Genomic DNA, 25,194 nt, shown 5'->3' with positions numbered 1-25,194 from the left:
TCACATCATTTTAATTCTCTTAAATTCTTCCTTAAAGGGTCTTTCTTCACTTGAAATTTGAGAGAGATCAGTTCAACCTGGATACATAATTATTTTTCTTCCCTACACCAATTTATATATTGTATGAGTGAGCTTCCATAAGTTTACAGATTTTAGTGGAAGAGTTTGGCAACAGCTCTCAGTCCTGATCTCAGCTTCTTGCTATGTGACTTAGGCAACTCTCTTAATCTAGCTAAGCTTCTTATTCCCCCAAGTTAGAAAACAGAAATTCTGAATTGAGCCCTGGCTAACAAAGGCACAAGCTCATTAGCGCCTGGCTCTCCCTTCCTTAGAAGATGTTTGTACTTTGCAATGTGATCAGAGGTCAAGTCAGTGAGGACAGGACAAATGTATTAATACATGTAATAGGTTAAGAATGAAATGACAGAAAAACACAAAGGATCAACACCCTCCTCTCAACAACTGACCAAGCATTTCCTTACCCTTCTGAATTAGAACTGGACAATTTAAGGGAGAAGGGAAGGTACAAATTGAAATTAGAGACTAAATAGAATATAATGGAAAGAAGCATACTAAAACTGGCTGGTGGGTATACAAATTTAAACAGAGTTATGATATGGAGATGTTCAAGTTTTAAATATTTTCATCAGCCTAAAATAAGAATATGAGATATGATAAATATGATGAAAGGTTATAACTGCCTAAAACACTGCATTTAATTTTTTCTTTATAAAATAACAAAATGAAAATTTACAGTGAATAAAACTTTAATCCTTTTCTCTAAAGAAGACTCTTTTCTAGAAATTCTTACTTTTTTTTCATACTGCAGGCTCCAGAGTAACAGAAAATGATGAAGGATCAAATAAGGTAGAACCTCTTAGGAAAAAGAACCTACTGTATAAAGATATGAACTCAGTCAGGCTGAGAACTTGTCCACCTCTTCACACAGGAAAGCAAGAAATTTCTGCTACTTGCCAGGGTATGGAGGAGGAGCTAATTTGTATGTTGACCTAAAACTCTCCCTGGGCAGGTGGGCCTTGCTCTTCTAATGACTCCTAATGAAAATTTACTTGATTCTACCCAAAGGCTTGGAGAAGGCAATGGCAACCCACTCCAGTACTCTTGCCTGGAAAATCCCATGGACGGAGGAGCCTGGTAGGCTGCAGTCCACAGGGTTGCTGCGGGTCGGACACGACTGAGCGACTTCACTTTCACTTTTCACTTTCATGCACTGGAGAAGGAAATGGCAACCCGCTCCAGTGTTCTTGCCTGGAGAATCCCAGGGACAGAGGAGCCTGGCAGGCTGCCAGTCTATGGGGTCACACAGAGTTGGACACGACTGAAGCGACTTAGCAGCAGCAGCACCCAAAGGCTAAAACCAAGACATAAAGCTTTTATTTTGGGAAACCTTAGTCTAAAACTCAATGAAGGCATTATTCACTACACTTTTCTTTTTTCTTTTACTTCAACTCTTTATGTTCACAAATGAGAATACAAGTTTTCATAGTCTTTCCAAAATGTAACTTTCTAATTGTGAAAAAGAGATACAACCTAAATGTACAACATCTAGAAGAACAGTGATGGAAATTATGCTACAATGAGAGAATTTATTTTGTGGCCATTAAAAATCTGTTTACAAAAAATTTTTTAATAGAATGAGAAAATGATCATGATGAAATGGCAAATGAAAACACTATACAAGATTATGTAAACTATGAGCTAAAGTGTGTAAAAATTTAAATATTTAAAGATGAAGGAAATATAATGTTATTAACAGTAGATATTTAAGGATGGGGTTTTAGACCATTAACTTTTTTTTATAATAGCTTTATTGAGAGATAATTCACATACTATACAATTCATTCATTGAAAAATTCTCAATCATTTTTAAAATATTCACTGAGTGGGGCAACCATTACCACAATCAATTTTAGAACATTTTTATCACTTCAAAAAGAAATCCTGTACCCTTTAGCTATCATCCACAAGCCCACCCACTCCTATCCGTAAGCAACCACTAACCTAATTTCTGTCTCTATAGATTTCCCTGTTCTGGGCATTTCACACAAATGTTATCATAGAATGTGTGGTCTTTGGTGAAAGCCTTCTTTCACTTAGCATAATGTTTTCAAGGTTCATCTACATTGTAACATGTATCAGTACTTCATTTCTGTTTACCATCAAATAATATTTCATTGTATGGACATGCCACGTATTGTTTATTCATTCATCCACTGATGTATATTTAAGGTATTTCCACTTTGGGGGTATTACTAATAATGATGCTATGAACATTTGTATACAACTTTTTTTCAATTATTTTAAGTGTATACTTAGGAGCAGATGGATCCATTTTAAAAACAATTTTGTGCTCCCAAATTTTATATGTACAAGGTACTTATAATTCTTTTATTATTAAAGAAAAATAGTAACAAAAAAAGATATCCCTTTGAGTTCAATTCTTCTGTTGCCAGAACTTCCCGTGCCCAATCTCTCAGGCTCTCTGAAACCCAAGCCAGACGTTTTCTAGTTAATTACCTAAAATGTTTTTAACAAACGCTTGTTCTCAATTGGACCCTGTACTGGGCAAATTAGAGGATATGAAAGAAATAGGAAATGAGGTCTTTGCTTTCAAGAAAGGAATGCTGCTAAACTCTAGAGAGAATGCTTGGGAGGGAAAACCACTAACATTAACCTAGGAAACAGAGGAATATGGCATATTCAAGTGGGGTGGTTCCATCCTGCACTGCAGGTGAACCATTTTATTGCTCAACAGAAAACTAAGTCTGAAAACTGAACTTCACAGTCATTGCAACCATCTGTAAGGAAGGCATTTCTCTAATGAAGAACCTAAGGCAGGGAGATGGTTAAAAGGTTCTTTCTACCCCAGCTAAGTATTACCTGCTCTTTTCTATGTACATTCACACATACGTACCAACAAGATTTGTTTCTGTTTAGAAAAGGCTGTGTTGGCAGGGCAGTGTAAGGAAGTGGAAAAACAGTACAGCTGTAAGATGAACTAGGAATCCACCTGGGATCTCCAGTTCAAAATATGCCCATTGGTTCAAAATGCATCCTGCCCTCATATGTACAGATATCACTAACCAGGTGGCTCAGACAGTAAAGAATCTTCCTACCGAAGCAGGAGACGTGGCTTCGATCCCTGGGTCGGGAAGATGCCCTGAAGAAGGAAATGGCAACCTACTCCAGAATTCTTGCCTAGGAAATCCCATGGAAAGAGGAGCCTGGCAGTCTACAGTCCATGGGGTCACAAAGAGTTAGACATGATTTAGCAACAAACAACAACAACCAACTACCTCTTATACCGCCTAGGCCACAGGAGAATTCAAGCCCTGAGGACTCAGCAATATCCACAGAGAGAGCTGTTTGTGATATAAGATACCACATTGAAGGAAGGGATGCACATCTTAAAATGTAATATGCTATTTTAAATATATTGAGGTGTTCTGAAAAATAATATAATAAACACCCATACACTTGATTTAAGATATAAAACAGTGAGGTCTATTTTAAAGACTAAATAAATGGAAAAAATCAAATTATGCAAAGTGAGTGACCAATAATAAAATAAGAAGGTTAAGCCATCCAACAAGAGGTCTTAGAGTAGGGTAAATCACTTTGAGTGCAGAAAGCTGGAACCAGGCACTAAACAATAAAATGAAACCAGGCCATTTTAGGACAATATAACTTGTCCCAAACATGACTCTGGCCTGGGCCCTCCCTCGTCGTCCTTCACTGCAGCCTCCTCTGAAACCATGCTTCTCCCAGGGTACCAGATGAATCATTTGTTAGAAGAGTAAAGAAAACAGCCCCAGATGAAAAAGAACAGAGACCCAAATTAATAGAGCATCCTACGCACGTTGGAGTCTTCAGGGAACAGGGGCTATATAAACGACTGTGAGAGTGATTAGGGAAACAAAACAGCAAGAATAATCCCTCCTGAAAACTGAAAGAGGAGAGTGCCAGGAATGAAATGCGTTGGTGGAGGTATGCCCATGTCCTAGGACGGGAATAAAGGCGGGTTTTAAAGGGCAAGTCTGAAATATACTCGCTGAATGTGACCTGCCTTGCTAAGCCTGGTTCTTGTCATGGTTATTATGCCCTCAATTTCATGAACATCATGTTCACTTGGGAAAAAAAAAAAGAAAGAAAAAACTTGTTTTAGTAGTAATTGCACATCAATACGAGAGTCCTATTATTTCTATTAAGTTAATTAACCTATTTTTGAAAAGTATACAAAATAGATCACTTAAGTGGGTGCGACCTTACCCAGTGAACTATGCTTTTAAACTGTCTGCAACTATTAAGATTTATAGTCGCCTTTATCAACATCTTAGCTGGAAAAGGCTGGCTGAGTGAAAGGCATGTAGCGCCAGGAAAAGACACCGTTGGTCCCTATCAATCAGCCTATTATAACTTCATGATATTTAGATAATATGATTAGGTTTTCAAATTGAATGCTGTTTAATCTAAATTCCAGAGTGCTTGTGTAATCATGTCATATTTTTAAGCTCAGGCCAATAGTCTGAAGGAGAGAATTTGTCACTGAGGTCTATAAATATAATAATGTTCTTCCTAGACTGCTAAGGAAGAAAGCTGCTTTACCATGGCATACATATGTGGGCAAAAACTACTTACAAATTTTCACCACTATCACCATCAACAGCATAAAAGGACTTTGCAGAACTGAGCACAATGTTAGGCAATATACAATAGTTTTGTCCTGTATTTTGGTCCTGGGTTGATGGCAAAAAATTCTAGAAGTCCATTTCTATTAAACATCAAATTTAATTCCATTTATGAAGCGATAATGTTCATTCGAGCCTCTTGGTCATATGGCCCACCTGAAGAAGTGATATTTGTGCTATAAGTAATAACATTCACTGACAAGAAGATAAAAGATATTTCCAAACTCTCATACTCTAACAAAATGATCTCATTGTTGGAGAAAGAAATGCAGATCTCAAAAAACATCAAGTCTCCCAAGCCTGATAACCTCCTTAGAATCTGTGAGCTCCAACATTATATATATGAAATATGAAGTCTTTTCATGTTGAGACCTCAACTGAAAAATAGTGAACTGAGTCAAAGTCATGGAGCAGCAGTCCAATCTAACTCATTTTTAAAACTCCGGTAATGATCTACCAGGCTCTCGGAAACTGACTGAACAAATGAATGAATGAGTGTGCAGAAGCTGGCTCTTTGATGCCTCCACAAGTCTAGGCTTCTTAGTCTTTGAAGCTTTAGTCTCTGTTCCCACGTTCATTTCTTAAGTACAGATCTTCATGTGTGCTTCACACAAAGTGAAGTGAATTATTGGCTATTTCCCATTCATTGTTCTTTTTTTCCTCCAAATTCATGTCTTAGCTTGCATTTTCCTTTTTTTAAACTTTTTATTTTATATTGAAGTATAGTCGATTAACAACACTATGATAGTTTCAGGTGCCCAACAGAGGGACTCAGCCTTACATTCTCCTGCTTTTTGCAGGAAGGTTTTCTGATCTTGTGTTTAAATCCTACCCACAATTAACATATACTTCAGGGGTTTATTCCCAATGAAATGGATGTAAAGGGGTTCTGGACACAAAGGTAGAGGGCGGGCTGGAGGAGGTAATTGAACTGAAATGGAAGATTTAAGGAAGAGTCTACATCCTGGGAGAGACAACATCTGAACCTTAGCCTCTTTCTCTCCCTCAGCTCCCTAAACTCTGGCAACCAGATGTTTAACTCTCAAAAAGAAAATTCAAACAGTCTTCTCTGGACAAAAAGATTTCTTTTCTATGTAGAGAAAAGACATACAGATGTAGACATTTGGAGGTCCACCCACAAGACACTGTTTCCATGCCATAAACCGTCTAATAAAGACACCAGTCAACAAAACTGCCCATGTACCTAAAGCACCTGTGTGTGTCTGTGTGTGTGGTACAAACATGTGATGCCCACACATGTGCATGCACCTCTTACTCTTCAACACAGAGGGCCAAAGAACATCAGACTTTTGAAAGGAAGCCTCCACCATGAGAGATAAAGAGCAAATCATAATCCCATCCATGTCACCTGTGTCATAAAAACAGTTTGTGTTTCCCAGTGGGAGAGTTGGACCATAAAGAAATCTGAGCACCAAAGAACTGATGCTTTTGAATTGTGATGCTGGAGAAGACTCTTGAGAGTCTCTTGGACAGCAAGGAGATCAAACCAGTCAATCCTAAAGGAAATCAACTCTGAATACATATTGGAACGACTGATGCTGAAGCTGAAGCTCCAATACTTTGGCCACCTGATGCAAAGAGCTGACTCACTAGAAAAGACCCTGATTCTGGGAAAAATTGAAGGCAGGAGGAGAATGGGATGACAGAGGATGAGATGGTTGGATGGCATCACCAACTCAATGAACATGAGTTTAATCAAGCTCCGGGAGATGGTGAAAGGCAGGGAAGCCTGGCAAGCCGTGGTGCATGGGGTCACAGAGTCAGACACAAGTTAGTGACTGAACATCAACAACAACAATGAAACAACTATATTAAAGATGCTTCAAGGGCAATTCTGGGGATGTTAAGGATATGATTTTCAATATTTGGCACCTTGTACTTTGATAAGATCTGTATGAATATCAATATAATGATGATAGAAATGTCTATGTCCCTTTTATTAGTGAAAATGCAGTTTAACAAAGAAGTGGTGAATTAAGTAATATAAATTTGGTATATTTATGTTAAGACAGTGTCCATCCTGGGCCACTGTCATATCTAACCAAACTCTTTGTGCTTGACCCAGTCTTTAAAATTACCCTTCATTTTTTCTCTTCATATTACTTCTCCTTCCCAATTTAGAAATCAAAACTCTTATTTTCCTCAGAATCTGGTGAGCTGGCATGTAGAGAGTGATCTGTTTGATTAATACCAAACAGTATTAATATCCTAAAGTATTTAATGACTAATAGATCTGTGTCTCCTTCTAAGGCAAGGGGCTAAAGAAAAGAGGATGCCAGGGTCAAAGGCGTTCGGCTCAGCACTAGCTCATCCATGGCAAAGGAATGACCTTAGGCAGATCAGTGAATTGCTTTGAAGTTATATTCTTTTACCTCTAAAATATATATAATAGAAATCTATCTAATAAAGTCATTTTCAAAACTAAATAAGACAATGCTTATGGAAGGACGTCACAACTATGTATAAAGTTCTGAAGACGGCAGGAAATGTAGACAGAATATAAGAAAACTGATGAATGAGTCTTTAAGGTGAAATTTCAGACTATGAAATCTCTGGGTAAGTACAAGGAGTATGGGAGCATTCTTCTTGATCCTTCACTCATGCAAGTAAAGACCAAGTATACCTATCAAATCTTAATCTGTGTACTTTTAAGGGCCATTTCCATGCAACACTGAAAAGGGAGTGGAATTTGAGCAAGGAGATATGGTTATGGGACTTTACTTCATCCATCCATGCATACACTTAACTATCTATCCATCCATCAAACAACCAGACAGGTCCTAGCTCTGTGCCAATCACTCAGCTGGACACGAAAATACTAAACTGGACAAGATACAATCCCTCTGGTAATTAAGTACAAAGAAAAGGAAATACACAAAGTACGTGCCATAGGTTTCATAGGAACTATGTAAGCAATATGCACAGGGTACGATGAAGCAAGATTAATCAATTCCATTTGAATCACTAGAGACTTTATGCTGAAACTGGGTGTTAAAAAATCAACAGGTATTCATCGATCAAAGAAATGGATGGAGAGAGGGTAGAGTGTTCAACAACATGTGTGTTTAATAACCCACAAATATTCAATATGGTTGAAGCATAAACCAATGAGAGGATGCAAAGCTAGAAACAAGGTAAAAATAATTAAGACTGCGATAGTATCAGAAGTTTAAATCTTATCTTGTAGGGACACAGGAATCCACTACCAAATTTTTTAAAGTGAGAAAGTGACACTTTATGACTTGTATTTTGGAAGGCTAATCTAGAAATGGCCTGAGAATAGACTGCAGTTGGGTAGGTCTGGTGGCAAGAAGACAACTGCAGTCATTCAGTTGTCCCCGAGTAGGTCAATAAAGTGAAGCTGAAAAGAGAGAACAGATCTAAATTCCTGGCTTTCACTGTCTCTTCCACCCTACCATCATCAGTCACCTCCGGGAGGTTAACACTGGGTGGGTACCTTGTACTCTGTTCACCTGGCACTGTATTCACAGCACTGGGTCAGATCACCCTTTTATAGAATAAGGTATTAATGCAGAGGAATGGGGGTGGAGGTGTGAGTAGGGAATTGTCTCTAATTCCCTATGGTATTTACCAAATTAAATGAATTATTCTACAGCATGCAAAACTTAAAAAGAATTTTATAAAGTACATACAACCTTGAGTATAAACCCAATGCAAAATATATATGTGTGTGTGTGCATATAAGTAGAGAGTTGGTTTTGATCATTACTAAAAAAAGAAAGTTTAACGAGGGATACAAGATGATACAGAGAGCTGGCGAGAGACTGGAGCTCTATACCACATGATCACCAGTACAAATCCAGTCCAGGCCTGGTGTGACTGGAAGATACTTTGATATAATGGTGCTTTGTTGGCTAGTATGAAATAACTGATCTGTTTCATGCCAGTTCTCACAAGACAAGCATCTACATCACAAAATAAATAGCACTCCTGACCCTAATAGGACTCTGTCCAAGAGAAAAATTCTGGATGAATAAAGTCTGAATTTCTGCCTCCCTGCCCCTTTCTCCACCATAAAGGTGGTCCCCCTTTCCACTGTTCCATCCAAATCAATAACCTCTAGATGTTCCTTATCTCTCTGTGGCAAAGCCCACATGCCACTGTGCAATCTTACTTTCTAAGATGATCCATGGAGGGTTCCAGGTTTACACACATTAACTGGTGCAAGTTTCCCAATGCGTATCAATGGGACAAAAGAATAAATTTCATTTTAAAGTGATTTTCAAATCTTCCTACAGAAGGACATCTGAAAGTACTTAAGAAACACACCATATCCCTTGTGACTGAAAGCAAGAAAGAAAAAAAAAAAAAAGGCTTCTTCTGTCTTGCTCCATAAAGGTTATTGAAAATACCATGCGATTAATGCTATTTATATGGCATTGAGCTAAACTCAAAAGGTAACACTTAACCACTCTCTGTTTACCAAGTTAATCCACCAGATTTGTTTACTTTGCCTGATTTACTAAGACAAATACATTGAGTGTCTGAAATGTTTTATCTGGCCCTGGGAAAGGAAAACTAAAGGAGTGTTGTGCTTTTATTAATAGATAAGTGCAAACAGGCCCTATCCTATCAAATGAACAGCTAGGACCTTTGGCCACTGTTTACTGAAAATAAAATTAGCCTTGGCTGGCAGGTACTTATCAGATCTGAGAATAATTAACTACCCACATCTGGTACATGTTACTGAAAATGCTAGTGGGAGCCATTAACTTTGGTAAGGGTTATTTTTCCTGAACAGCTAACATCCCCCTAACATACCATCGGAATGCACCCTTTTCTTCCCAAACACACTCATGGCAGCACCAAAAGCAGTTCCACAAGCTGTTTCCCCACTTCAACTCCACAGAAAGACAGTCCTAGAAATCCAAAAGAAATTACTGAGACCTGGCTGGTTCCCACCACACACCACAATGCTCATGGGATCACCTGCCCTAGCAACACAAACAAGGGTCATTTTAAGTTAATCAATAAGAACATTTTGTACTTTAAGTTTTCTGTTTTGTTTTGTTTTTCTTAAAGGACTTCAAGGGACATCACCAGTGTGGAATAAAATGAGTACAGCTTTCACAATTTGAAAGGAGAGTCTAGGAACCAACATCCTTTAGAGCTAGTCAGCTGAAGAGGCAGTAATCAAATTGAGGTAACCTTGGCCCTAATTCATTTCTTTTCTATACTAACAATATCTTTACCAGGTAAGAGTTTTTACAATTTTATTAGAAGGAAAGGAAATGCTCTAAGGCATTTATATAAATAAGCAATGCAAAATAAATCATTTTATATTTATATCACAGGAACTAGAGCCAGGAAACTCAAGGACTCTGCAATTAGCTTGCTGTAAAATTCTAAACAAGTCAGATGACTGGTTTAGTCAAGTGACCTCTCTTCTCTCTGCTCTGTAAACTGAGAATACCAACATATCCCACAAAACTGTGGGGAGGAGTAAACTTCTGACGGCACCAGGAAAATGCATATAAATGGAGAAATAAGAAATTCCAAATCTCCAATAACATTTCTTCTCAAGGAAATTAGCAGGACTATACTAATAAAGTGTAACATTTTACCCAGCACCATTTACAAAGGTATTTTCCCAAAATGTTTTGTAGACATACAATTATTACCCCTGCTACTGTGTCAGGAGGACTTGCATTCTGGAGACTAAGACCTTGGGTGGTTTGAAGATAAGTAGTTGCCTTATTTCCCAGGAAATTGCAAATTGGATTTTATGAACAATGAATAGATGGCTTTTCTATACATCCATACCTTACTAACATATGCTAAACGGGTAGACATTAGACATCTTAGTAGGTGAGGACACGAACTAAGAAATGGGAATATCTAGGGATATGAAACCAGTAAATAAGGCTTGAGGACTTACCAGGTGGCTCAGTGGTAAAGAATCCACCTGCCAATCAGGAGAGGAAGGCTTGATCCCTGGGGAGGGAAAAATCCCCTGGAGAAGGAAGTGGAAACCCACTCCAATATTCTTGCCTCATTGTCAGAAGGGCCTGGTGTGCTGCAGTCCATGGATTTGCATAGAGTTCTGACATGACTTAGCCACTAAACAACAACAACATTTAAGGCTTGGGACACAAAAGGAAGTAAGAGTAATCTGCATGGAGGAAATATAACAAAGGGGAGGGAACTGAGGCCGAAAGAAAACAGAAGGAACAAAAGAAGCAATCATAGAGCTGGGTGGATGGTGAGTTAAAAAACGAAGCCAAACCAGGGGGTGATAGGCATGGGCTGAAGGGACCTCAGAGTGATTAAAGCAAGACAGAAGGAGGGTCTTCCATGTGAGATACCAAGGCAAGTAGGAATTATTTGGTTGAAATTGGAGAAAATGCTGTTGATCTGGTTTGGGTTCAGTCAAGCTGAAAAGAATTAGAGAGAAATGGATCTGTAATTCCGTGCATGCACAGAATTGTGAGGCACCTGGAATATGATACTGAAAAATTATTTGGTAAGACAGGCAAAATGAGAAAAGTCCCAAATCTTCCAATTCCAATAATAAATTTGATTTGCTGGATTGTTAAAGACTTCTCTGTCAATGCCTTCTGTACTATCCCTCTACTCATTCCATTACTCTACTGGAATACTATGTGAGGTGTGACTAGAGAAGTACAGCTTTCCTACGTTATTCAGACTTGCACAATCCAGAAAGCACCTGCAGTCCTAAGGAGATGGACTGTTGGAAGTATGTTCGTGTCATTAAACAAGCAGATTGATTTCTCTGAAATGCTAAGCCCCATAACTAGCAGCTCAGTTGCTCAGTTGTATCTGACTCTTTGCGACCCCATGGACTGTAGCCTGCCAGGCTCCTCTGTCCATGGAATTCTCCAGGCCAGAATACTGGAGTGGGTAGCTATTCTCTTCTCCAGGGGATCCTCCCAACTCAGGGATTGAACTCAGGTTTTCAGCACGGCAGGCAGATTCTTTACCATCTGAGCCACCAGGAAAGCCCCTATAACTAGCAGCTACAGTATATTAAATATACTCTTCTGCCTTCATTCTTTTTTCCCCAAAACATATGCTGATTAAAGGGAAAAAAATTCTGTATATTTTCTAGCACATTAAATATCCTATTAGCATCATAATTTTAAAAAATACCTTGGCTGAGAGGTTAAAAAAGAATTATTTCCCCTCATATAGAATCTTCTATTTGAAAGGTTTAAAAGGCTTCTAATATAAACTTATATATTTGTTTTAAAATTATTCAGTATTCATGGAAGCAACCTAAATGTCTAACAGAAGATGAATGGAAAGATGACATGGTATATAGATATATATATGCTAAGTCGCTTCAGTCGTGTCTGACTCTGTGCAACCCCATAGACGGCAGCCCACCAGGCTCCCCCATCCCTGGGATTCTCCAGGCAAGAACACTGGAGCGGGTTGCCATTTCCTTCTCCAATGCATGAAAGTGAAAAGTGAAAGTGAAGTCGCTCAGTCATCTCCGACTCTTAGCGACCCCATGGACTGCAGCCTACCAGGCTCCTCCATCCATGGGATTTTCCAGGCAAGAGTACTGGAGTGGGGTGCCATTGCCTTCTCCGAGATATATATATACACACACATACACACAGGAATGCTGTTGTCGTTGTTTAGTTGCTAAGTTGTGCCCTACTCTTTTGTGACCCCATGGACTGTAGCCCACCAGACTCCTCTGTCCATGGGATTTCCCAAGCAAGAATACTGGAGTATTTGGTTACTGGTTGCCATTTCCTTCTCCAGGGGATCTTCCCGACCCAGGGATTGAACCCTAGTCTCCTGCATTGGCAGGTGGATTCTTTACCACTGAGCCACTAGGGGAGCCCATACTCAGCCATAAAAAGAATGAAATCTTGCTATTGGTGAAGATGTGGATGGACCTAGAGGGTATTTGCTAAATGAAATAAGTCAGATTTCTTACATGTGGAATTATGACTTCACTTATATATGGAATCTAAAAAACAAAATGAGTTTTAAAAAATGGAAACAGACTCATAGATACAGAGAAGAAACTGGTGGTTTCCAGAGGAGAAGGGCCAGGGGAATAAAAGAAATAAGTGAAAGAAATTAAGAGAAACAAACTTCAGTTATAAAATAAATAAGTCACAGGTTGTAATATACAGCCTAGGGGATATCATCAATAATACTGTAGAAACTTTGGATGGGGACAGATGGTTACTAGACTTTTCATTTCATAATGTATGTAAATGTTAAATAACTATGCTGTACACCTGAAACTACCATAATACTGTACATCAATTATATTTCAATGAAAGAAAAAGAAAACTCTAAGAAATATACCAAAAACACCACCAAACCCTCTTAGAACTAATAAGTGAGTTTAGCGAGGTCACAGGATACAAGACAAGTAATCAAAAATCATTTCTACATATTAGCATGTACACAGGGATGCTGCTGTTTAGTTGCTAAGTCATGTCTGACTCTTTGCAACCCCATGGACTGTAGCCTGCCAGGCTCCTCTGTCCATGGGATTTTCCAGGCAAGGACACTGAAATGGGTTGTCATTTTCCTTCTCCAGGGGATCTTCCTGACCCAGGGATCAAACCCAAGTCTCCTGCACTGGCAGGCAAATTTTTTACCACCGACTGAGCCATCAGAGAAGCCTGTACACAGGATACTGAAATAAAATTAAAAATAGACCTGCTATGTGATCAAGTAATCCTACTTCTGGGTGTATATTTGAAGGAAATGAAATTAGTATCTGGGCAAGATATCTGTACTCCCATGTTCATGGAAGCACTGCTCACAGTAGCCAAGATAGATATACAACCTCAATATTGAGAATAAATAAAGTGTGATATACACACACCCACGTGCACACATTCACACAATTAGCCATAAAAAAGGAAGAAAATCCTTCCACTTGTGACAACATAGATGTACAGGGAGGACATTAAGCTAAGTAAAACAAGCCAGACAGAGAAAGATAAACACTGTATGATCTCACCATTATGTGGAATTTAAAAATAGAAAAGTCCAACTCAGAGAAGCAGAGAGCAGAATCATGGTCGCCATGGTGGGTGGAGGAAGTGGGGAGATGTTGGTCAAAGGGCACAAACCTTCAGTTATAAGATGAAGTCCTGGGGATCTAACGTACATCATGGTGACTATAGTCAAGAATACTGTACTGTATTCTTAAGACTTGCTGAGGATAGATTTTAAGTTTTCTCACCACACTCACACAAAATATATCTATGTGAGGTAATAGATGTTAATTAACTATGGTAATCATTTTACATTGTATACATATATCAATCATGTTGTATGCTTTAAATATATACAATTTTATTTGTCAATTATACCTCAGTAAAACCAGGAAAAATACTATTTATCATCACTAAAATATATGAAGTACTTAGACGTAAATCAAACAAAACATGTATAGTACTTGTATGCTGAAAACCACCCAAAACTCATGAAAGCAATAAAATAAGATTAAACAAATGGAGATAAATACTGTGAAGATTTTTTAATTGAAAGCATTCAGTATTTGATTTAAAATAACCCTAGATTAATAGTTTAAAGAAATTTTATATGAAATAAAAATTATACCTGAAAAATTAGCTAAAGCTTTTATAGAACAATTTTTTTAAACTTTTTTCTAACCTTTTATCTTATGTTGGATTATAACCAATTAACAGTGTTGTGATTGTTTTAGGTACACAGCAGAGTGACTCAGCCATAGGTTTTCTTGTATCCCTTCTCCCCTAAATTCCCTTCCCATCCAGGCTGTCACACAACATTGTGTAGGGTTCCCTGTGCGATACAGCAGGTTCTTGTTGGTTATCCACTTTAAATATGGCAGTGTGTGCATGTCCATCCCCAACTCCCTAACTATCACTTCCCCTGCCCCTTCCCCCAGGAACCATAAGCTCATTCTCTAAGTCTGTGAGTCTATTTCTGTAAATAAGTTTATTTGTATAATTTTTTTTAGATTCCACGCATAAGTGATATCACAGATATTTTGCTTTCTCTGTTTGATTTACTTCACTAATATGACAATTTTACCCATTAAATAAGAGAAATCAGTGTTCTAATATTGGCTGTTATGAAAATAAATGTTTTTCTGAATCAATTGGCTACTGAACTGTACCTAGATGTCTGAATCCTTCAAATCTTGCTCTGTATCATACCTTTCTTTCAAAATTTTTCTTAATAGCAATAGCTTGGAACTGGAACCTTATTATACAGGAGGGTTTCTTAACCTTAGCACTATATTGGCGTTTGGGGCTGGGTAATTCTTCATGTGAGGAGCTGTCCTGTGCACAGATGTTCAGCAGCATCCTTGCGTTCTACCCAGCAGTATCTCTTCAACTTCCCTGCTCAGTTCTGACAACCAAAAAAATGTCTCCAGACATCACCAAATTTCCCCTAAAGGCAAAATCACCCCAGCTGAAAACAACTGCTATAAAGGAACGACAACCATCACAGTTTTATTCAGGAGAACGTGAAGTCAAAGTGTTGGTTGCTTAGCCCCATGCCAGGTTCCTCTGTCCATGGAATTCCCTAGGCAAGAAAACTGGTGTGGGTAGCCATTCCCTTCTCCAGGAGATCTTCCCCACCCAGGGCTCAAACCTAGATCTCCCACATGGTGGGCAGATTCTTTACCACCTGAGCCATCAGGGAAGAAGCACAGTATTCTAGGGATACAAGTTACGAAGAAAAGAAGATGGGCTTTAGAGTTACACAGACTGGAATTAGGACTATCACTCCATAGCTGCGTAGCCTTCTGAAAATCAACTTAATTAAGCTTCAACTTCCTCATTAATGAAACGGGTGTAACAACATCCTAGTAGACATTTGCCTTTGCCCTCCAGCATCCCTTTTGGGTTGAAGGGGTTAAGAAGTCCTCTCTTCCTTAGGAGGAAACAGTTTTTCCACTCTCATTATATTCCTGTGCTCCAGGGTTGAGCATGTGAGGCCCGCCTAACCAGTGAAATAAATGCATGTCCTAGGCATTAATTAATAGTGCAAGGATGGGCAAATTCTGAGGCATTTTGCTGGAGAAAGAGGAAAGATGCATTGTCTTTCTCCTGAAGTTGTTAAGCGAGTAGGACCATAAGCCTGGAGCTTCTGTGTGGGAAAAATCAACCCAGTGGAAAATAAAGTCAAGAGACAGAGAGAGACCAAACCTTGATGAGACGATGTAAAATACCTGAAGTTCGATCTACCCCTTACGTTCTTCAGTTACTTTAAGTAATGAATTCCCTTTTATTTTTACTTAAGTCAGCGTTGAGTTGGGTTTTATCACTTGGAACCAAAAAGGTCCTAACCTATGAGTTACCTATCTCAAACAGTTGTTGAAAAGACCAAGTAAAATAATGAACACAATAAGCCTATAAAGAGCTTCCTTCCTCTGGTTCTCACTTTATAGAAATCAAAACAAACACAATTATATAAGACTGAAAAACACAAGGATCAGAACCCATGATTGGCTTTGAGTTCTTTTCAATAAACTGGTATAGAGTCTGCTGCTGCTAAGTCGCTTCAGTCGTGTCTGACTCTGTGCAGCCCCACAGACGGCAGCCCACCAGGCTCCCCCGTTCCTGGGATTCTCCAGGCAAGAGTACTTGAGTGGGTTGCCATTGCCTTCTCCGGTATAAAGTCTAAAAGAGCTTAAATTCATAGAGCCAAAAATTACTATGCTTTGAGTTACCTCCTACGATGTCAATGAATAGCACAGGCAAATTTGATTTGTTTTCTTTGTTGCCACATTTCTAGGTGGCCAACAGTAAAGGTGTGCTTTGAGTATAATGATTTAATATTAATAGTTTAAAAAAAAAAAATAACTTCCAGAAGACTGAAAGAGGGGTTAAACAGTGGATTTAATCATCAAAATATCACAATTGGGACTAGGGTGTGTCGAGTGAGACACCTACCTTAGATGCAAAACTCGGTAATCAAGGTAGAAGCAACATTAATGATATTTTAATGCACAATTTAAAATTCAAAATTAATGCCAAAAATCCATGAGGAAGAAAATATCAGAATTTTAAATAAAGGCAAGGTCAACATCATTGACTTTTTCCTTTGCTCCAGGCTTCAAAATGGCTCATCATGGCATTCCAGAACAGTAAAATTTCTAAGCTATTAATAGAAAAAGCAGAGGCATATCTAGTATTCACAAACAGCATCAAGGACCTAAATGCTCTTGAGAGGCAACCCAGTTGAGAACTCTGAATTGAAAGCTAACCAGCTCTGCCAGTACTGAGTTACGCAACCCAGAAAATTACTTGGCCATTCTAGACTTTAGTTTTTTCACACATAAACTGAGCTTTCTTAACTCTAAAGTCCTATGATTATATTATAAATTTAATTTCTTTGATGTCTAAAAACAAATAAATACCAATATGTCACATTTTCAGTCCAGCATTCGTGTTATCTAGGAGCCTATGAAATAACAAGCTTGAAGCATTCAAGTCTACCAGTGAAAATAACCCAGGTTGAGGGTTGTTTTTGTTTGTTTAATATGAGCGCTCTCACATGTGTCACATGCCATTTGATTATAAGATCCTGCGGTGGGGAGGTCAGCAGCTTTCCATTGTGGGTATGGAGTAGCAAGGTTGATCTGTATCGCTAAAAGCTGAAATAATTCATACAGTCCACCCACTGACAAGTCTGCTGAAGCATAAAATAATTGGGTTAATAAGTGACTGCTTATAATTCCCAACAATTTTCAGAAATAGGAAAAGGAAAATCTAAAATCAACAACAACAAAGAGAAGGTAACAAGTATCTGGAATAGGAGTAAGAAAAAAAGTAATCTATTAATTCTTTAAAAAATAATCTATTACATTAAAAGTGATAAAAGTAGCAGGTGACTGAAAAAGCAATGGAAAAAGAGTGAGTGAAAGTCGGTCAGTTGTGTCTGACTCTTTGCAACGCCATGTATACAATCCATGGAATTCTCCAGGCCAGAATACTGGAGTGGGTAGTCTCTCCCTTTTCCAGGGGATCTTCCCAACACAGGGATCAAACCCAGGTCTCCCACATTGTAGGAGGACTCTTTACCAGCTGAGCCACGAGGAAATAGAACATAAACACTAAATATGAAAAACTAAAATGCCTGTGCTCTGATCCAAGCATGTTAATTTTTTTTTGCTGAACCCTATGAAATAAAGAATTATCCAGGCCTAGGAGATAAAGGGACTTAGTAGCTTTTGAAAAAGACTTTGTAAATAAAAACAGAGGCCATTCTTTTTTTAAAATCAATATATTTTTAACTTTGTATTATGCAAACTTTCAAACACAGACAAGGTGTACAGGAAAGTATAATGATCCCCCACATACCCATTAACAGTTTCAATAATTATCAACTCATGGCCAGTGTTATTGCCTATACCCTCACTGATTTCTCCCAGTTCTCATAAAGGGATATTCATTTTAAGTGCCACAATAAACAAATCTTTTGGGGCCTTAGTTTCTTTGTTTATAAGATGTAGGCCATTATACTCACCTCCTTACCTACTACAAATGAAATTATGAAAAACAACCAAATCTTTTGAGCCTCTTCTAACACTTACTGTGGTATTTGAATGTAAGAAATAACAATATAATAATCAAATAAACAAATAATCTTTGTTTTAAATAGCTCAAAGTGCTTTGGAAAAATTTATCTTTCATTCTCCCAGCACCTCTGTGGGGCAAATGAAAGTATTATTATTCACCTTCACCAGACAAAGAAGCTAAAGAGAAAGGAAATGATTCAATGAAAATTGACAGTAAGGGAAAAGATGAATCTAAAATTTCTGATTTCTCATGCTCTATTCAGAGAAGGCAATGGCACCCCACTCCAGCACTCTTGCCTGGAAAATCCCATGGACGGAGGAGCCTGGTGGGCTGCAGTCCATGGGGTTGCGAAGACACAACTGAGCGACTTCCCTTTCACTTTTCACTTTCCTGCATTGGAGAAGGAAATGGCAACCCACTCCAGTGTTCTTGCCTGGAGAATCCCAGGGACGGGGGAGCCTGGTGGGCTGCCGTCTATGGGGTTGCACAGAGTCGGACACGATGGAAACGACTTAGCAGCAGCAGCAGCAGCATGCTCTATTATTACAATATGTCATTTCTATCATTACCATGACATATGTAGATGACAATTATTGTTTTCTGTATAGAAATGGACTTATACTCTATTAAAGAGTTTGTACATTTAAGACAGCAGGGCTGTATAATATGTAGGCATTCAAATACATTGAGTGACTTTACAGCTCACCTTGTAGATTCATATAAGAACACAATCTTAATTAGATGGCTCAGCATACCTAAAGAAGACAGTAAGAAGTAAAGTAAACAAAATATACCTGTGGTTCACTGGAATTGAACAATTACAGCTGGCCATTTCACAGGTTTGAAATCTAACCTATTTACTTGGCAGATGCAAACATTACTTCAGTGTTACAGTAAAGAATTATACCACTTGGGCCCAGTCCATAGTGCCACAGGCATGGATGATGCAACTTCCAACTCAGTTACAGAGTATTTTTATAGCACTTACCAAGTCATTATAACTTATATATTTAAGGCATTTTCCTTCCGATTCATACAATGGTTCCTGTTCACTGTGTTTTGTCAAGGCAGGTTGGAATGGGATATGGGTGAGAGAAAAAAAAAGTTTATGGGAAGGGTGTGATGAGAATAGTCTGCCATGAGCTACATGTTCCTTCACTTCAGTCACTCAGTCGTGTCTGACTATTTGCGACCCCATGGACTGCAGCATGCCAGGCTTCCCAGTCCATCACCAACTCCCAGAGCTTGCTCAAACTCATGTCCATCGAGTTGGTGATGCCATCCAACCATGTCATCCTCTGTTGTCCCTTTCTCCTCCTGTCTTCAATCTTGCCCAGCATCAGGGTCTTTTCCAGTGAGTCAGTTCTCCACATCAGGTGGCCAAAGTATTGGAGCTTCAGCTTCAGCATCAGTCCTTCCAATGAATATTCAGGACTGATTTCCTTTAGGATTGACTGCTTTGATCTCCTTGCAGTCCAAGGGACTCTCAAGAGTCTTCTCCAAAACCACAGTTCAAAAGCATCAGTTCCTTGGCGCTCAGCTTTCTTTATAGTACATGTATAGTACATAGTACATCTACATGACTACTGGAAAAACTATAGCTTTGACTAGGCGAACCTTTGTCAGCAAAGTACTGTCTCTGCTTTTTCATATGCTGTCTAGGTTGGTCATTACTTTTCTTCCAAGGAACAAGTGACTTTTAATTTCATGCCTGCAGTCACCATTTGCAGTGATTTTGGAGCCCAAGAAAATAAAATCTGTCACTATTTCCATTGTTTCCCCATCTATTTGCCATGAAGTGATGCGGCTGGATGTCATGATCTTCATTTTTTGAATGTTGAGTTTTAAGCCAGCTTTTTCATTCTCCTCTTTCACTTTCATCAAGAGGCTCTTTAGTTTCTTTTCATTTTCTGCCATAAGGGTAGTATCATCTGCCTATCTGGGGTTATTGATATTTCTCCCGGCAATCCTGATTTCAGCTTGAGCTTCATCCAGCCCAGCAAGGACAGCAATTTTCTAGTCTGTCAGGTGAAATATATGGTCCAAGTGACTTCTAAGATTATTTTTAATTCTATAGTTCTCAGACTACTGGATTTCATACCTACTATTCATTACATTTTATTTATGTCTCCATTTTTCATAATGCCTTGCCTTTCCTATAACATGCTTTAAAATATTAATTACCCCTCTGTTGATTAGCTTATAGAATAACAGTTTAAATCTGAAGCAGAGAAAAAGAAGCACTCCTATTAAAAGAATTTTTAATGCTCTTTTATAGGTCTAGCTTAAAAAAGAAATAACAGTAAGATTTTCTAGTTGTATAAATCCCACCTAATCAGGTCATTTTCTGAGACTCAGAAATGACAGTTTATAAAAGGATAACATATAGATGTCTGGCCCAGCACTTGGCATATAATAGATGTTAGAAAAATATTTCTGTACCTAACACTTCCCCCTCTACCACAATTTCTCCAAAATCACCACCTCAGCTACCAAAGGTAAGTCTTTTACAAACTGTGACACTCTCTTTGAATCAGAGATGCTATGGAACCAGACTGAGAACTCAATTATGAATAAGACTTTATACCTTTATGTCAGAGTCCCAAATCTTACCAGAAAAACATGTGTGTGTGTGTGTGTGTGTGTGTACACACACATATATAAAAAGTTTCTGTTTTCAAATTGTCAAAAATACTCTTGGGTACATTATTTGGAAAAGTAAATTTGTAAATAAATGGAAACCATTATAATTCATTATAGTTCAAACATATTTTATATTTTCCCAAACACTTCAAGAGAAAATATCATTAATTAAACAATGATTCTATTATAGGAAAATTAAATATGAATAAACATAGAATTTATAGTTACAATGAAACTCTAAGCCTCTGGGATTACAACATGTACAACCAGCCAGACAGACTCAAATAGAGCAAGATACGTGGTTGTGACTTTCATAAATACCAAGAGAAATAGTTTTTCTAAAAAGCCTTCTCGACTTAAAAGAGTAATCCACCTAAAAAGTTGATGACTAGATAAAAGGGAGATCAGTCTTCTCCAATAAAGAAACATAAAAAGCTAGCAATAACAATGCTATAGAAAGATATTCTGGGATTTCAGAACTTGAAATACAAAAGCTTTTCTCTGTGGAGATGAACTCCTTCGATTCTCCAAGGGCTCTGTCAACATCATCAACCTCAAACACTTGGCTCTCACAAAAAATGTGATGACGCAGGAAATTGTCTGGAAACAAACAAATAAACAAAAAAAGCATTCTCTTTCCCTGGAACCAGAGTTGTCCCAATAGAGCAGGCAAGCAGCCAGTATGTCAGGGCTTCATTTAAAAATCTGTTTAATTTTTCCATTCCAACTCAACAAGCCCCTCTTCTAAGAAGTACAGATAGGAAAAAAAAAAAAGATCTTACAAGACATTATTTAGGTCTTATTTCATTAGCCCCTATTGAAGAAAGCCCTAAGTGCTAATTAGTCATATAAACTGGGCAGATGAACTCCAAGTCTTTGTGTACCAGTCTTAGAAGGGTCTTTCTGTTCTGAGGGCCTAGTCAGTTTGAAACTCACACTTGCAAATTGCAACCTAGATTCACAATTGCATGCTAATTACTACCGTTTATGCATGAACTTTCCTACTTTTACAAAAGTAGGAAAAGAGAAAGCAGCTACAGCAACTACCTTATCACTTTCTAGTTGGATTTTTGCAAACATTTATTGACTAGGCTGACATTATAGGGGCTATAAGAACAGGTAAGAGATAACCTACATTTCTCTAGCATTTTCTTTTTTTTTTCTGCTTCTTTTTTTGGCAAAAATCACTTAGCTTCCCTGTGAAGCACAAATAAAACAAACAAAACCAAAAATCTCACAGCTATTTACTGATATAAAGAAATTAAAATAATACTGTACTATGATACCAACTCAATTCACTTGACATCATTTCCTTTTTACATAATATGTTCTTTGAAACTTATAATTCTAGTGGCTTGTGATGGCTTTTCCTCTCAGATTCAGTGTTCCCCCCCCGAATGATGTGATTGACTATTTGTTCAACAAATCTTGTTGTGTAAATGTTTGTGATGGATATGAGTGGAAGAAAGAATAGATAATGATAATTCTGAGATTAATTCTCTTTCCAATTTCTAAAGTTATGAAAAAAATACCATGGATATTTTGGTTAGAGACTCCCTGTTTTACTATTGGTCATTTTTATAACCACCACTGAAAACTTAAAAGCTTTATTGCTTCTGACCAAGATGGAGTAATAGGGATCAGATTTACCCCATCACCTAGAATAGTAAAAAAAAAAAAAAGTTTTAAGACAAAACATATGAAACAACTTTCTCCCTCCCTCCCAAGACATTGGACATCAAGCAGTGAAAAAGAGTGATCCCTCAGAGACAGAAAAACAAAGAACACTCTATGATTGCCCCAGCATACTGCCCTGAAATAATTTCTAGGAGATAGAGCCCAGATGGAGTCAAGCAGACCCCTCAAGTTGACGAGATGAAGCCTAAGACCTGGGAAGAACAAGGCAGCTAGAGTTCTCAAGAGAGATCTGTGGAGAATCCCCCTCAATACATGCATGTGAGAAAACTGCTTGAGGCTGTAGAAAAAAAGATTTGATAGGAGCAAAGAGACAAGTGCCTGGTATGCACACAAAGCCAGGCATAAAGCCTATCTCCTCATCAACCAGACTGTAAATTTCATAAATCATGGAGCACTGAATAGAGTATACAGAAGGATCTTGCCTTGATAGGGAAGAATAATTAGGTTTAAACCAAATGGTTCTGGTTCTGCCCCCACCCCGACCCCCCAATCTTAAAAGCAAGATACAAAAGGATCAAACTGTTTCCAAATAATTCAACTGTATCCCAAAACAAAGCTTAACATTTACAGGAGTACAAAAAAATACAGCACCCAAGAAGGTGAAACTCACAATGTCTAGCATCTAATCAAATATAACTAAATATGTATAGAAACTGCAAAGTTGAGACCTATAATAAGGAGAAAAATCAGTCACTGAAATGGACTCAGTACTGACATAAATGCTAGAATGAGTAGACAAGAACATTAAAATACTTATTTTAACTATATTCTGTATGTTTGAAAAGTTAGAGATAGCACAAAGATTCAAAATCAAACTTTTATAGATAAACACTACAATATATGAGATGGCAAATACACTGCATAGGATTAATGGTAGAAGTGATAGCAACATACACTATCTAAAATGAAATGCAGAAAAAAATCAACAAAACGAAAAGAGCATCACTGAGCTATGAGACAACCTGAGGTGGCTTCAGTTCAGTTCAGTTCAGTTCAGTCGCTCAGTCGTGTCCGACTCTTTGTGACCCCATGAATCGCAGCACGCCGGGCCTCCCTGTCCATCACCAACTCTCGGAGTTCACTCAGACTCACGTCCATCGAGTCAGTGATGCCATCCAGCCATCTCATCCTCTGTCGTCCCCTTCTCCTCCTGCCCCCAATCCCTCCCAGCATCAGAGTCTTTTCCAATGAGTCAACTCTTCACATGAGGTGGCCAAAGTACTGGAGTTTCAGCTTTAGCATCATTCCTTACAAAGAACACCCAGGACTGATCTCCTTTATTTTTATTTTTTTTTAAATTTTATTTTATTTTTAAACTTTACATAATTGTATTAGTTTTGCCAAATATCAAAATGAATCCGCCACAGGTATACATGTGTTCCCCATCCTGAACCCTCCTCCCTCCTCCCTCCCCATACCATCCTTACAAAGAACACCCAGGACTGATCTCCTTTAGAATGGACTGGTTGGATCTCCTTGCAGTCCAAGGGACTCTCAAGAGTCTTCTCCAACACCACAGTTCAAAAGCGTCAATTCTTCGGTGCTCAGCTTTCTTCACAGTCCAACTCTCACATCCATACATGAACACTGGAAAAACCATAGCCTGACTAGACGGACATTTGTTGGCAAAATAATGTCTCTGCCTTTGAATATACTAGGTGGCTTACTATATGTGTAATAGGAGTCTTCAAGGAGGAGAAAAGAAGTAAAAGAGAAGAAAAACTTTGAAAAGGTAATGGTCAGGATTTTGCCAAATTTGATAAAAACTGTAACTCCAAATATCAAAAAGCTCAACAAATCCCAAACATAAAAAAACATAAGAAAATGACATATGGTACATCACAATTAAGTTGCTCGAAACAAGTGAAAAGAAAGAAAAAGGAACAAGAGAAAAAGATGTATTATATACAGAGAAACAAAAATAAGTGCAGTTTCTAGTTAGAAACAACGAAAGTAAAAATACAGTAGCACAACTTCAAAAAACTGAAAGTGAAAACTCAACTGAGAATTCTATTCCCAGGAAAACTATCTTCCAAAAACAAAGGTAAAATAAAGAGCTCTTTAAACATAAAAAAGCTGAAAAAATTCATCACCAGCTGACCTACACTACAAGAAATAATAAAGTAAGTCCTTCAGGTAGAAGGAAAATAACATCAAATTGAAATCTGGATCTATACAAAGGAATAAAGAACAATGAAAATGATACCTTCTAGGTAAGTATATGGAGAAGGCGATGGCACCCCACTCCAGTACTCTTGCCTGGAAAATCCCATGGATGGAGGAGCCTGGTAGGCTGCAGTCCATGGGGCTGCGAAGAATTAGACACGACTGAGTGACTTCACTTTCACTTTTCACTTTAATGCATTGGAGAAGGAAATGGCAACCCACTCCAGTGTTCTTGCCTGGAGAATCCCAGGCACGGGGGAGCCTGGTGGGCTGCCCTGTATGGGGTCGCACAGAGTCGAACACGACTGAAGTGACTTAGCAGCAGCAGCAGCAGCAGCAGCAGGTAAGTATGTAAGACATTTTATTACTTGAATATATTTTAAATAAAATTGATTGCCTAAACAAAACTTTATGTG

At 38.2% G+C, this 25,194-nt stretch overlaps 1 protein-coding gene and 1 long non-coding RNA gene across 12 annotated transcripts in view; one reads left to right on the top strand and one right to left on the bottom strand.

Annotated features, from left to right (window-relative positions):
- RAD51B (RAD51 paralog B) overlaps positions 1 to 25,194 on the bottom strand; it is a 618,412-nt gene that overhangs the window by 308,878 nt on the left and 284,340 nt on the right. The window lies entirely within an intron of this gene.
- On the top strand, positions 10,372 to 13,422 carry LOC129621711 (uncharacterized). The gene is made up of 2 exons (XR_008699632.1): positions 10,372 to 10,953; positions 13,282 to 13,422. It is a non-coding gene; the product is annotated as an uncharacterized LOC129621711 (long non-coding RNA).

The sequence above is a fragment of the Bubalus kerabau genome, chromosome 10 (assembly GCF_029407905.1).
Source record: "Bubalus kerabau isolate K-KA32 ecotype Philippines breed swamp buffalo chromosome 10, PCC_UOA_SB_1v2, whole genome shotgun sequence".
Taxonomy (NCBI): Eukaryota; Metazoa; Chordata; class Mammalia; order Artiodactyla; family Bovidae; genus Bubalus; species Bubalus kerabau.
Note: the sequence above shows the minus strand (reverse complement) of the source record. Positions and strands in the feature narration are given on the sequence as shown.